Raw genomic sequence first — 14,071 nt, 5'->3', positions numbered from 1 at the left:
CCCTTTGCTTGGCTGGAAGTTTTGGGGCTGAAATGGAAAGTAATTTTACTGTTGGATCCAATATCTTTGTCGGTTACTGACAAAGTAAGAATAGGTTTTGTCTTGTCGTGTGTGGTTCTGATGGAAATATTATAGAGTGGTTTTGAAAATACAGGTGGATTATCATTCTCATCTTCAACAACAATCACAACATTTAACACACTCTGTTTAGATGGAGAACCTCCATCTTTAGCAATAACTTCTAAATTATATTTATCTTTTATCTCTCGGTCTAATTTATCTTTTAAAACAATCTTTAATGATGAAATACCATCAGCTCTTTTAGAAACTGACAGGGAAAATGAATCATCAGACTTTTTAAGTTTATATTCAATGAAAGAATTTTGGTAACTGATATCCTTGTCTATGGCATTTGGAACTGACTTTTTCATACCTTCTCGATCTCCTTCCCCAAACTGTAAAATTATTTGTTTTTCAGGAAATTCTGGTGCATGATCATTTATATCTTTTATTACAATTTTGATTTTCAATATTTTTGTAAATGACTTTGTTTTCCGAACAACAATTTTAATAATCCTAGAACATTCTTTGTTGTATGTACAAAGTGATTCAGCATCAAGTTTCTGAGAAGTGTAAAGTTTTCCTGTTTTGGTCACATTGAAATATTGTGTTACTTTTCTTTTGAGTTGACTGAATGTTACCATTTGCTGTTCAGCTGATTTGATATTGTCTAACAGTTTAGAATCAGCAGCAATGTCTGCTACATATGTTCCTGGACTTCTCTCTTCCTCTATATGATAAGTGAGGTCTATACTAAGACATGTATGAAACAGTGAGAAGATGATCCATGGTGGGAACCACATAATTCTCTTTGGTTTTGAAACACTTTACGATCATCTGAGTACTTAGAATCTAACCTGCAACAATAGAAAGAACATCTGTCAAAACATTAACTTGAAAGTGTTATGAAGGAGGTGATTTCTTATTTATGATGGTATTACATCATAATAAATGAGGAATCACCTTCTTAAGATTTATACAATTCTTTAGTTTTTGATAATACATTCTGATAAAACATGAATAGAGAAATATATTGTAAATTGGAAACTCTGTGTGTGTGTGTACATGTCATAATTTTCACAATAGATATACAATGCTTACATTTATTAGGAATTAAACAATAAGTTGTAATGCTTCAGTAAATATAGTGTTGGCTTGACTGTGATCTCATCTTAATGTAATAAATGCCTCAATCATGGTTTCTTCTATTATTAACCAGTAGAGCAGCTTAAAGCAAAACAACAATGATGCACTGATAAAAAAAAAATGTCAAACCAAGAGAAAACAGGAAAATATTTTGGAGACTGAATCTTCCTCCCATACATAAATATAAAACATGCTCTTGCATCATTATCAAAGTGGATTGTTAGAGTTGATAAAGAGTCTATTTAGTTAAAATTCCTTTTATGCCTTGATTTCAAAGTCTACTATGTCTTTCATCTTTCCATGGATAATAAAATAAATCAGCTGTACCTACTCCGCAAATCTGAGGTCTTGTGCAAATATAAGAAATCATTATTATGAAGGATTAAGGGTTGGTAGTCAAAGGCAACATTATAAGTGTGCAGGACACGTACACACACACACTTTGTGGTATTTAGTTACATCCCTTTACATACTCATTCTGAGATTAACCCTTTCGTTACCAACCCGGCTGAAACCAGTTCTGGCTCTGTAGTACAAATGTCTTGTTTCCATAAGTTTTGAATTAAAATCTTCCACCAAACCTTAGTTACAATTTAAGTTCTTAACACTAGCTTAATGATAACTAAGTTATTTTAGTAAATTCTTTGTTATATTTAAAGTAATTGAAAGAAACACAGAGCATCTGAAAATAAATACAGTAACGAAAGGGTTAACTCAGTATTTCAACCTTCTCCTAAATGTATTATTTAGCTTTGTAATCTTAGTTCTGAGACTGGGGTCCTATAAGAAACTGAACGATAAAAGAATTATATGCTTCCAGTGGTGGGCCTCTGCGCCATTAGAATCCATATATGAACCCCAGTGCTCTACTGGTACTTATCTTATCAACTCAGGAAGGATGAAAGACGGATGAAATGCTGCTAAGCATTGTTCTCCATGGTGTGCTAACAATTCTGCCAGCTCATCACCTTACTACTACTAATAATAATGATAATAATAATAATAATAATAATAATTTATTTTCTTGACCACAAAGGTTTTCTCTGCAGTCATGGTAGATGGGTCAAATCCCAAACTTGAAAAAAAAAAAGGAAAATGGTATTCTTTAGCAGACTAAGGATAACATTTTCTTGTTCTTATTTTTAAGATGGGAGGATATGGTTTGAGGAAGATTTGGTTGTTATGTATCATTTAATTAAAATAAAATTAACAGGAAAAGAAAATAATAATCAAAGAAATTCATAAAAATTGACTGAGTTATAAGAAAGATTTAAGGTGAGACAGTAAGAAATATCTAAGGGGAAAGATTGTAGTGAAAACAATAAGTAACATAATTCTATACTGAAAATATTACTAGAAAAAGCAGCAGTAATTTAAATGGATATCCAAACTAATATACCTAATTAAATTGGAACAGAAAGATTATCATGAGGTATTACTAATTTTATATTCATTTTTAATTTCACTAAATAAATACTCAATAATCTGGTTAATTTATATATCATGATTATTATTAACCCTTTTATGTTTTTGTGTTTTGTTTTAGTAACAGTGAGACACACATACACACATTAAATGTTCAGAATTATATTAAACGTTGTTTGCCAAATCAAGGAAATTCTTTTTAAATTAATCATATGATGATGATGATGATGATGAAGATTGCTTAAGATTCTGTCATTCTTTACTAGATTTAACAAACACTTATAATGAGCTGATAGATTTCTCTTGTGACTGTTGTTAAGTCTCCTTAGAAGCTCAAAGCTTCAGCTCCATTTGTCCTTATTTAGCATACAGTTTCAGCATTTATCAATTCCAATTATACATAATTCTTCCATTAATTCTATACCATATTCAATATGAATGAACTAATTTTTATACCAAACTGACATAATTTAGTAGATATAATAAACATCTGTAGAAATTTAATAGCATTATTTGTTTTTCATCTATAAGAAGGATTAGTTTGGGTGGTTGTGGAAATTTTCAATGCTAAATCTCAAACAACATTTCTGGTTTCACTACTACCAACCAGTTAACAATGTGTCTAAAGAAGAAAAATATGTCTACTGATCACTGTTTCCCTTTCAGCTTTCATTATATAAAGAGATCTATTTCAATAGAATATGTTAAAACAACAACAAAGAAATAACAAACACAACAAACAAAAATAAATTTTAATCTTACCTTAATCTTTAATTCCATTATTACTCAGTGTAACAAGAGTCATCAATTTTGTTAGAGCAGAAAAGGTCCATTGAAGCTGCAGCTGTGTGTGTGTGTGTGTGTGTGCATGTGTGTGTGTGTGTTTGACAATGGCTGTATATTGATGGAGTGGAACTGTGAGTCAGTAGGAACACTTACGTTTATGCCAGTGCCTCTATTGTCAATATGTGTACGTGAGCAAATGTAAGCATGCATTTAGAGATTTGAGATGGATATGCTTGAATGAGTTTTCCCATCATCGGGATATATTGTTAGTTTCACTCATCTGCTGAATATTTATTTCAGATTTCAAACAAAAACAAACAAAAAAATTGATACATCTGCTGAGTACGACTAATTGGCTTGATAGCTTTAGTGAATATCAGGTAAAATACCGCATCAGTATATTAATTAGATTAATTTAAACTGAAATTTATTTACAAATTAGGGGAAAAAAAGTAAAAGCAGGATTTATAATCTTAATGAATATTTTTAAATTGACAAAATTCTTTAAAATTTTTTGGTAAATCAATGTTTATTTTTATTTTTTTTTAAAGCTACGCAAAAAAGGGAGAGAAATTCTGATTTCAGTCAAATTAACATGCTTCATCTTGTAAACAACGAAGGAGTGATATGTAAAGTTTGATTTGATTAATGTCTGTTTTCGATGGCTGATCTACATCATCATAAAAATATGCACAACCTTTAATTTAATAATTCTGTTATTTCCTTATTATTTGGTAAAACATTAAATTCTTAAATTGAACAATGATCAGAACAAATTTTCTAGAAAAAGAAATTAAATATTAAAAAATCATTGAACTTCAATTTATAAATGCTTGTTATGAAATAGTTAAAACTTTAACTATTACAACATTCCAAAATAGCCAAAAAAAAAAAAAAACTTGCATTATTTCAGGCAATTCCATTAATGAAAATAATGAATATGTAAATATTCACTCATGAAATTTTACAAAAATAAAGTCTATTTTTCTTTTTATGTGTTCCTTTCACTAGATATCTTACTCAATTTGGATAAGTCTACCTTTAAATAAGGGTCTATGTAACTTCATAGAAGTGTTTATTTGAAAAGAAGTAACAAATTCACTTCTTCATAATTACAATATTTTGTAGAAAAATGTTCTCTTGAAATATATTATTATTTTTAAAGAGAAGATATGCTTAACATATTTCAGATTTTATTGATAATTTGGAAACTTATTAAGATAATACAAAAAATAAGTATATCGTTGAGCAAATAAGGATGGATCCATATACTTAGCTAAAACTCTTTCTAAACAGCTTGGATAGGAACTGAAGGATTAAACATTTGCAGTCTGTAGTTCGATGTAAAAGTCACATTTTAAATACACTGCTGAGATATGACAGCAATAAATGTAAATGATAACAATAGATAGTTAGTTATTATTTCCTTTTGCTAAGGTTATATTTGATGTTGAAAGATTGAAAGAAAAATTCAGGAGTGAGGGAAAATATTGGTTAGTGTTAGATAAGTTTATATGTTTCAGATAATTTTTTTTTGGAGAAGGTGCTTTTGTAATGTATTTTCTGCATTGTTTTTGGTATGTATTATCTCCTAAAACAGAGAGTATAAAGTGATTTAATACATAGAAATTTAGAGAAAAACATTTCTAAAACAGTTAGCTATCTATCCCAATGATTGTGCTGTAAAATCTTTAAACTGTCTAAAACAAAGAACATTGGTTAAAATGTAAATTATTCAAGAAAAAGAAGAATCAGATGATTGACTTTTGTTCTCCTTACTGCCACTCCATATCCATACTTAAAATTAAGAAATACAAATATTTTTGAAAAGTTTCAAAGAATAATCAATAAGAGAAATACAAGTAGATAAGCAAAATTAATAGCATGAAGCTATATTTAGTATTCCTTAAATCTTCATTAAAGAAATTTAATTTTACCTGATACTCCAGGTATTTCTTCATGTTTTGTATCTCTCCCTATTTCACTACATTCTTGAATTGATACTGTTGTTGGGTCAGAAATTTCACAGAGTTGAGCAGTCTTCCAAACTACCATTTTAGATGTGACCAACTGGTTGAATATTTCTAATCGAAAAAAAAATATGATAGAACTTAGAACATAACTTAAATCAAGATAATAAATTGTCATTATTAAATTAGATTTGCTAATTAAGGATTACAGCTAAAATAAATATAAATTTCAATTATACAATACCAATGAATTGTTATACATGTCTATAAATAGTGTTTAATAAATTTAAAAAATAAAACAATAATTGTAAAAGATTGTAAAGGTCCACTCTTCGACATTGGTGATGTCTCGTTACTAACAGCCAATACCAAAGTGACACTAGTTGTTGACGACTGAACTGGACTACCACTGTCTTTCACAACAAACACCAGCTCATAACTTCCAGCATCATTTAGATAAACTTGTCTGGAGAATGATAAAACACCACTGTGAGAGTTCATACTAAACAACTGTTTATCATTTCCACTGCTTTTTTAAAGAACTATTTTATATTTTTTGATCTCATTGACTGTAGTTTGAATGTGTCATGTTTGATATCACAGCTGACCTCTCCATTTTGTCCCACATCATTGTCAGTGACCATCACATAAGCAATGAAACTACCGACTTTGATATCTTCAGAAATAGTAGTTATGTCATTATTTGGATTAGGAACAAAGTCTATATCAATAGTTAGAGGACTGTTTTCTTCATTCATTATATGAACTAGAACAATGCCTACAAAGAGAGTATTGCTTTCAACTCTGGCTTCACATATAATTCACATTTCATTTTCAGCCACACATTGATATCTGTTTATGAATACTCAATTTTTTTCATTTAATTTAAAGTATTTTGGTTTTATATATGATGTTTTAGGATTTGCAATATAATGTTATTTTGCTGTTTTCTCATGCATCTGAGCCAGATGCTATCAATGTAATAAATGGTTTCATCTTGTGGTCTGTTCCTTCCAGTGATGCACTATAAATATTTTGTGTAAGGGAGGCTAATTGTCATTCATGCCTTCAATTCTAATTTTCATGTTTAACACATTTTATTTTGGTACAGATGTTCTAACTTCAGTAGAAATTTTACTTTAACTATTTTCAAGGACTTTCTCTAATTTCCACTCCGCAACAGATTATATCTGATCATGCTAAATGAGATTCATTTAAAGACTTCCTCAGTCCTACATCTGTATATACTGGAATGGAAGATTTATTCCTTCACCATATCAATCCCTGAAAGTTATTTGTTCAATAAGAACCATAATGATATTCATTAAAGAATTTTGCTTTAACCTACCATAACACTCTGAGTCACTCCTACATTTCTCACCACAACTTGCTACCGTCCTCTTTACTCCATCTCTAACCATCTCCCCTTACACTCTTATGAAACATCCCCCTTTATCTCCTACAGCCCACTACTGTTGCTTACGAAATTTACCAACAGAAAATATCATAATTTAAAGTTCATTTTTCTGTTGGGATGGGTTGGACAGTTCGACAGGATTGGATGAGATGCAGAGCCACAAATGAGCTCTAGTGTTAGTCTTAATAAGGTTTCTACAGCTAGATGCCCTTCTTAATACCAACCACTTTAGAAAGTGTACAGGGTGCTTATTTGATATAACTTGTGAGGTCACCCAATAACTTGCAAAACAAGAAAAGAATAGGAGAACATGGAAAAGCCTCCTTAATTAAATGGAGAGAGGAGAATATTCAAGAGTGGGGAAGGGGCAGTGGTTTTATGCCATGTGTAGAGAGATTAAAGTGTGAAAGAGGAACTGGCCCTGGTGAAAGTTTCATAAGAGTGGGCAAGAGTAACAGATGGCTAGAGATGCAGGTAAATATAGTGAATGATGAAGAAGGGTGTTAGTGGGTTGATGGGAAACACCAGTAATGGAGAGGGATAAAGTGAGAGATACAGATATTGGAAGGAGAAGAGATCAGAAAATAATGGAATGATGAGCAAAGTGTAGGAGCAGTTGGGAAGGAGATATAGAGATACATAAGAGGTCTGTAGTAAGCTGGCAATGCTAGATTTGAGAATGCATTATGAATGAGAGCAGATATAAGAGATGTTAAAGATGGAATGTGGCAAAGGCTGTACCTTTAGCAATGAATAAAGGTAAAGAAAGAAGGTGACTGACGGAAATAGTGGGGTGGGGGATAATAACGAGAAATGAAAATGGTTTCAGGGGTTAAGGAGAAGAGGAAGGTCACTGAAAACACAAAGAAAGAGGAGAGAGAATGTAATATATGTTGATTCTACTCTCAGGTGATTACAGTTGCTGAGTAGATAGATATTAGGGGATGAGGTGTTGGGAATACATGATGTGGAAGAGACAAAAGAGGGGCTGGTCCCCATTTGCAGAAACATAATCAAGGCAGTTTTAGGACGGGTCCTCTTAAGCACAGTGAGTTGTCAATCATCTCAGTTCTTAGTCACCTCCTCTGTAAGGCTTAGCATCTTGAGATCAGCCTTTGTTGCTTTGCCTCATGTCTTCCTGAATCTTCTTCTTCCACAAGTTCCATCCATTATAAGTGACCAGCACTTTTTTAACCAGCAGACCTCATTTATATGCATCCCACGACTAAATCACTATACTTTTCTCTTTTGCACACTACATCCTAAATCCTTTTATACCTAATTTTTCTCACAATACATTAGCACTTTGTCACACACACACACACACTGACATTGCATGACTAATGGAGCATATGCACTTCATTCTTCTCTCATCTCTGCACTCTGTGCCCATGACTCACTGTATGTAACACTGGTGTTTGCCTAGCCCCACCCCACCACCAAGCAGATCTACCAAATGAACAAAAGGACTACTTTTATGGTATTCTTCTGCAAGCTACCTCAAAGATGAATGACAATGATCTCATCTTCATGGCTGGGGATTTCAATGGGCATATTGGGCGGCAGCCAGGTATCTTCCATGGTGTACATGGGGGCCATGGAATTGGTTCCCAAAATGAAGAGAGAACAAGGCTCTGTGATGCAAATAACTTATTGATCTGCAACACCAACTACAGGAAGCCTGCCAGCCACTTGACAACCTATTAACTGAGTGACCATACTAGCCAGATTGATTACATTCTCACCAGACAGCGAGATACATGGTTGCTCATAAATGCAAAGACCTTCCCTGGTGAAGAATGTACCCACCAGCATGAAAAAGTCATTAGTGACTTTAATCTTCAAGCCAGAAGGATACCAAGAAGCAGACCAATCTAGAAAAGAAGGATTTGGAAGCTTAAGGATCCTTTATATGGTCAGAGATTTAGGGAGACTCTAATTTAGAAATTTGATGAGAGGGAGGAGGAACTACAGACTTGTACCATAGGGGGTAACTGGGAAATCCTGTGGGACAGCTTGCTGAGTGCCAAAGACCAAATCTGTAGCTGGTGCAAAGTCCCAACCAGACCTAGGGTGATGTGGTGGAGAAATAATATTGTAGACAAAGCCTCCAGAGCAAAGAAACAGGCCTGGAAGGAGTAGTAGTGTGGAGGTAGCAGAAAATTGTATAAGATAGCCAGAAGGGAAGCTAGGAGACTGGTATATCTAGCCAAGGGAAAAGTAGAAAAGAAATTAGCCCATCTTCTGCGAAGTGAGAACCAGAGACTTGAAGTATGTGAGAGAAAATCGTAATGTGGTAGGAGAGAAATGTATTTGCATAGATGATGGTGCATTTGCATTTAATGATTCTGCAAAGAAAGAGACTTGGAAATACTATTATGAAAGGCTGCTAAACATGGAAAATGAACGGGAAAAGGAGAGTCTGCCAAATGTTGACCCAACTGGGGGACCAGCTATCCAAATCAACAATAGCTTGGTAGATAAAGCAATTAAGGATATGAAAACAGTGAAAGCCCCTGGCCCATCAGGAATCACTGCTGAGATGATTGAAATATCTAGCAGAGTAGGATACAGCCTAGTCACCTGTATAGTTAATCAGGTTATCCACGAGGGAGTCATGTGCAACGCTTATTGTATCAGCATTATAGTCAACTGCTACAAAGGCAAAGGTGATGCCTTAGGCACAAATAATTACAGAAGCATCACATTGTTGGATCAGGTGATGAAAGTCACAGAAAAGGTCATAGCTCAATTAATTAGGAAGAGGGTTAGTGTAAATGTGATGTAGTTTGGATTTGTGCCAGGCAAGAGCACAACTATATTCCTGGGTAGGCAACTACAGGAGAAATATTTAGCCAAAAATAATCCTCTGTACCTGGCTTTTGTCGACATGGAGACAGCCTTTGACAGAGTCTCTCACCACCTTATCTGATGGTCAATGTGGAAGCTAGGAATAGATGAGTGGTTGGTTAAAGTTGTACAAGCCATGTACAGGGATGCTATCAGTAAGGTGAAGGTTAACAATGAGTATAAACATTCAATAAGTAAAAGTATATACAGGGTGCACTGTAAAGAATTCCCGATTATTTAAATAAGTTTATTTTATTAAATTCAGTTTGAAATTGCACAAAAATGATTAAAATGCACTCCCCAACATTCAGTTGTTCATGTACACTCCACTATTTGTTTACATTTAGCAAGTAAAATGTTTCAAAATGACAGTTAACAAGCAAAGTGAGATTGTAGCTCTGAAAAAAACAGGACATAGCACTAAAGTCATGGTTTCAAGGGTTGATGTTGATCCCATAACAGTCTATAATGCCATGAAACACTATAATGAGACAGGTTCAATCAACAGCAAGCCCATTCCTGGTCAAAAACGATCCATAAGGATGAAACAATTGGTGGATCTTGTCTAAAAGAGAGTGTTAGGAAATTCGCAACAGAGCATGAGGCCAATAGCTAAAAGTCTAGAGATATCTCCCAGACAACCATGCAATGGGTTGTGCACGAAGACTTAAATTGTAAGTCATTAAAATTGCAATGTTGATACTTAATTTCAGTTACCTCTAGAGCAAAGTAACTGGACAGGTGTAAGAAAATGGCAGAGATTCAGAGCACCGGTGAGAATATCTTCATCTGGTCGGATAAAAGATATTCACCATTGAGGCTGTAGTGAACACCCAAAATGACAAGATTTTGGCCACGAGGTCAGATGTTGTTCCTGAAAGCGCTAGAAAGGTGTTTCACCAAATGAAACCTGCTGGAGTATTGTTTTGGGTGGTAGGGTCATCCGATGGTGGAAAATCTCCTCTGGTGTTCATTAAAGAGGGGAGAAAGGTCAATTTGGCAATTTACATGAAAATGTTGGAGGATAAAAGCGGTGCAGGAGCCATTTCAGCAGGTTTTGGGACAAGAATGTATGGCCCCATGCCAGCCTAGACATTCACGCTATGGACTTTGCTATTTGGTCCATTCTAGAAAGTAACATTTCAAGAGATTTCTACAAAAATAGCACCACTCTGAAGAAAGCCTTAGTCATGTCATGGTATCATTTAAGTGAAGAAATCACCTGGCATTCCTGTAACTCTGTTCTTGGTTGTCTTCAAGCAATTGCAAAGGTGGACATACTGAATTAAACATATCTTAATATGTTACCTGACCATTTTTAATCAAATCTTAAAGAACCCGTCTGTTTTTATGCCTAAAAATTATGACTAAAACTCAATTGGAAGTTCTTTATGGCACACCCTGTACATTTGGCAAAGCTCTTAGTTTTGTACATTTATGCAAAAGTTTGTGTACAATGTTACAAAATGCATGTAACTATACACTTTATATAAACCAAACAATGCAATAAAAACATTTTTATAAGATATTTTAACTAGACTTACATTGACAATAATTGTAAAATCCATTGTTGTAAAATCCAAAGACTTAACATCCGCTGCAGTAAGAAAATCCATTGTAATTGTAGCTGTTGTAGTGTGACAATGGTTGTAAAGTTGATGAAGTGGTGGATCAAAGCCTGTTGTTATACAAGGCAATTAGATATATATCCCAATACGCAAGTGTATGTATTGCATGCTATTTCAATTAATTATCCATCAGGAATTGTATATGAACTTCACTCTCTTGTGCACGTGTGTGATTATATGGGATTATATCACAAATGGTGTACACATGGAATGTTGGGCTGACTAAATATTTCATTGGTTGAAAATCATCAATTGTGAATAATTAGTAGAAAAGTTTAATAGTTGTACCAGTCAAAGGGAAAACAATACTTCTAAGTAATAAATGAGAAAAACTGATATTCAAATGAGCTTTAAATTACAAAATAAGTAAGGGGAATTATCTCATAAGTTTCTAATTTAAGTACAAAGCCTGCAAATTTGAAGAGAATGGATGAATCAATTCCAGTGTTTCATTGGTATGTTATCAACCCAGAAGGGAAGAAAAGCAATGACGACCTTGGCAGGATTTGAACTCACAATGTAGAGCGTTGGAAGAAATACTGCAGGGTACTTTTCCAAATGCTTTAATAAGATTAAATATATATTATTTCAATATTTGCCTGAACTTGACATCTGAAATTTAATAATTATTTTTTAAATTAGTTTAGATTCATAAGTCATTTTTCTCTCTTTCATTTAGTGAGCTATAAAAGTTGTAGATTATATATATTTTTGCTTTCTAAAGGGGAAATTGCATATTTTCAATTCTAAAACTTGGGTTGCTTTGACAAGTATGATAATGCATTTTCTCTATCCTGTTCTGTCAGAGAGACAGTAACAATCTTACAGAAAATTACTTCAGTAAGTGTTCACATCAAATAATATATAATTGACGGGTATCATCATTTTGAACAAATTTTACTTAAGAACTTTCATAGCTGTTATAACCAATTATTTTTCAGTGACAAAGGAAGGAAAGAAGCTATAGAGAATGTAACCAGTATGAAATATCATGTGTATTATCTTATTTATCTTTTGAGAAAAACAAAATCACAATTTGAGTAAAATCTATTAATATATGTAGAATGCTTTTCTATAATGTGATATTGTATGCATTAAAGCTAAAAAAACGAGTTGTATTAACTATCATATGTCACACGTGTTTAGGGTAGGTCTCTTGATTCTGATTTCTGTTTAGTGTTGATGTTATACTGTTTTTATATGTATCATTTCCTGAAAAAAAAAAAAAAAAAGAAAACAAATAAAAAACATAAAAATTCATTGCAAAATGAAGTTTGAATATTTTTACATGTTTCTGTCCACCAAATTCCACTGACAAGATATTGGTCAACTCGAGTCTTAGGTAGAAGACATTTTCCCAAGGTGTCAAGTAGTGGGATTGAACCTAGAAACATGTGTTAACAAAACAAATTTCTTAACTAAATAGCCATGCCTATATAGTTTACAATAATAATTAAACATTATATTTCAAGCAAAATGTTACGTGATTAGGTTAGAAGAGAAGGTTCATAATAATAACGATAAAAATGAAATTATTGTGTATAATGCTCAGGTGCACTACAACTCATCAAAGGTGTATGCACAGTTCATAGAATTATGTACAAATGTCAAAGTAAGTGAACAGTGTATGACTCGTGATATACATGTGTGCATGCGTATGGAGGTGGGGATGTCAGGTGTAGTGTTGGCGAATTTCAGGAAACATGGAGGTTTTAAAGGATGGAGTGTCTTGGCAACTAACAACTGATGCAGGTAGTTTGTTCCATGCTTCAGCAATTCTGAGTGTAAAAAAGTTTCCAAAAGTCATGGGAGCTGTGCTGTTTTCTGACTTTGTAGGCATGCCCACATGTGTTAGACACATGGAGCTCAAAAAGGTAATCCATCAGAAGTTGAATAAGATGCTTTTTGTGTTTTCATTTAGAATACATCATTTTTATGATGAATTATGAACAGCTATACATTAATACATGCTTATTTTGCTTAATTGCTTAAATTCAATTCAATTTCAAAACTGGGGATTTCTTTCCTACCTGAGGTTACCGGTATCTCTTCATAATGCTTAGTACGACTGCTACTCTGACTCGACAAGGTGTTAGTTGGATAGTTCGACACAACAGATGTGGTATCTTCCACAGCATCATCATTTGATGTTACCACAACTGGTTCACTGTATTTCTGTTTACAAAAAGAAGAAAAAAATTAGTTTTAACACAATCAAAATTAAAGAAAAATTAAATTTTTGGTTAACAGAACAATTATCCTTACATAGCATTAAATTAATGAATATGAAATGCATGAGGGCAAAAAGGGATTTAAAAGGAATAATGTTTAAATAAATTTAATGATTATTAAAAATTGAAATCTTACTGAAGATGGTTTAGGAAGGGTTCTGCTTTGAACTGAAGATTCATATTTGTTCCGTAGCTGACCTTCTGCATAACATTCACTCTTGGATCTCTCAGAATAGATATTCCTTTTCACCATCTCTTCCGGATTCCTTGACATAGCAACAGAAGTGTTAGTCTGGTACAACAATTGTTTCATCTCTGCTCTACCTTGGTATGCTGTAGTCTTTGTTGCAGCAGCTGCTGTGTTATCTCTGTGTTTAATGCATTTCATAATACACAGTGTTATAGAAACAACAATAGCCACTGATATTATTACTGCTGAGGATACAATGATAATAACCCATGTCATATGGACCCTACCCGAAGATTGTAAAGGTCCACTCTTCGACATTGGTGATGTCTCGTTACTAACAGCCAATACCAAAGTGACACTAGTTGTTG

General features: G+C 33.3%; 1 long non-coding RNA gene across 1 annotated transcript; it reads right to left on the bottom strand.

Moving 5' to 3' along the window:
* Positions 1–6: 6 nt before the first annotated feature.
* LOC106877098 (uncharacterized) lies at positions 7–14,065 on the bottom strand. The gene is made up of 6 exons (XR_008265515.1): positions 13,650–14,065; positions 13,313–13,457; positions 11,199–12,494; positions 5,355–5,501; positions 3,394–5,008; positions 7–917 (listed from the first exon to the last, which is right to left on the bottom strand). It is a non-coding gene; the product is annotated as an uncharacterized LOC106877098 (long non-coding RNA).
* Between the last annotated feature and the right edge of the window lie 6 nt (positions 14,066–14,071).

The sequence above is a fragment of the Octopus bimaculoides genome, chromosome 14 (genome assembly GCF_001194135.2).
Source record: "Octopus bimaculoides isolate UCB-OBI-ISO-001 chromosome 14, ASM119413v2, whole genome shotgun sequence".
In the NCBI taxonomy this organism is placed as follows: domain Eukaryota; kingdom Metazoa; phylum Mollusca; class Cephalopoda; order Octopoda; family Octopodidae; genus Octopus; species Octopus bimaculoides.
The sequence above is the reverse complement of the archived record's forward strand: the minus strand, read 5'-3'. Positions and strand labels throughout refer to the sequence as shown.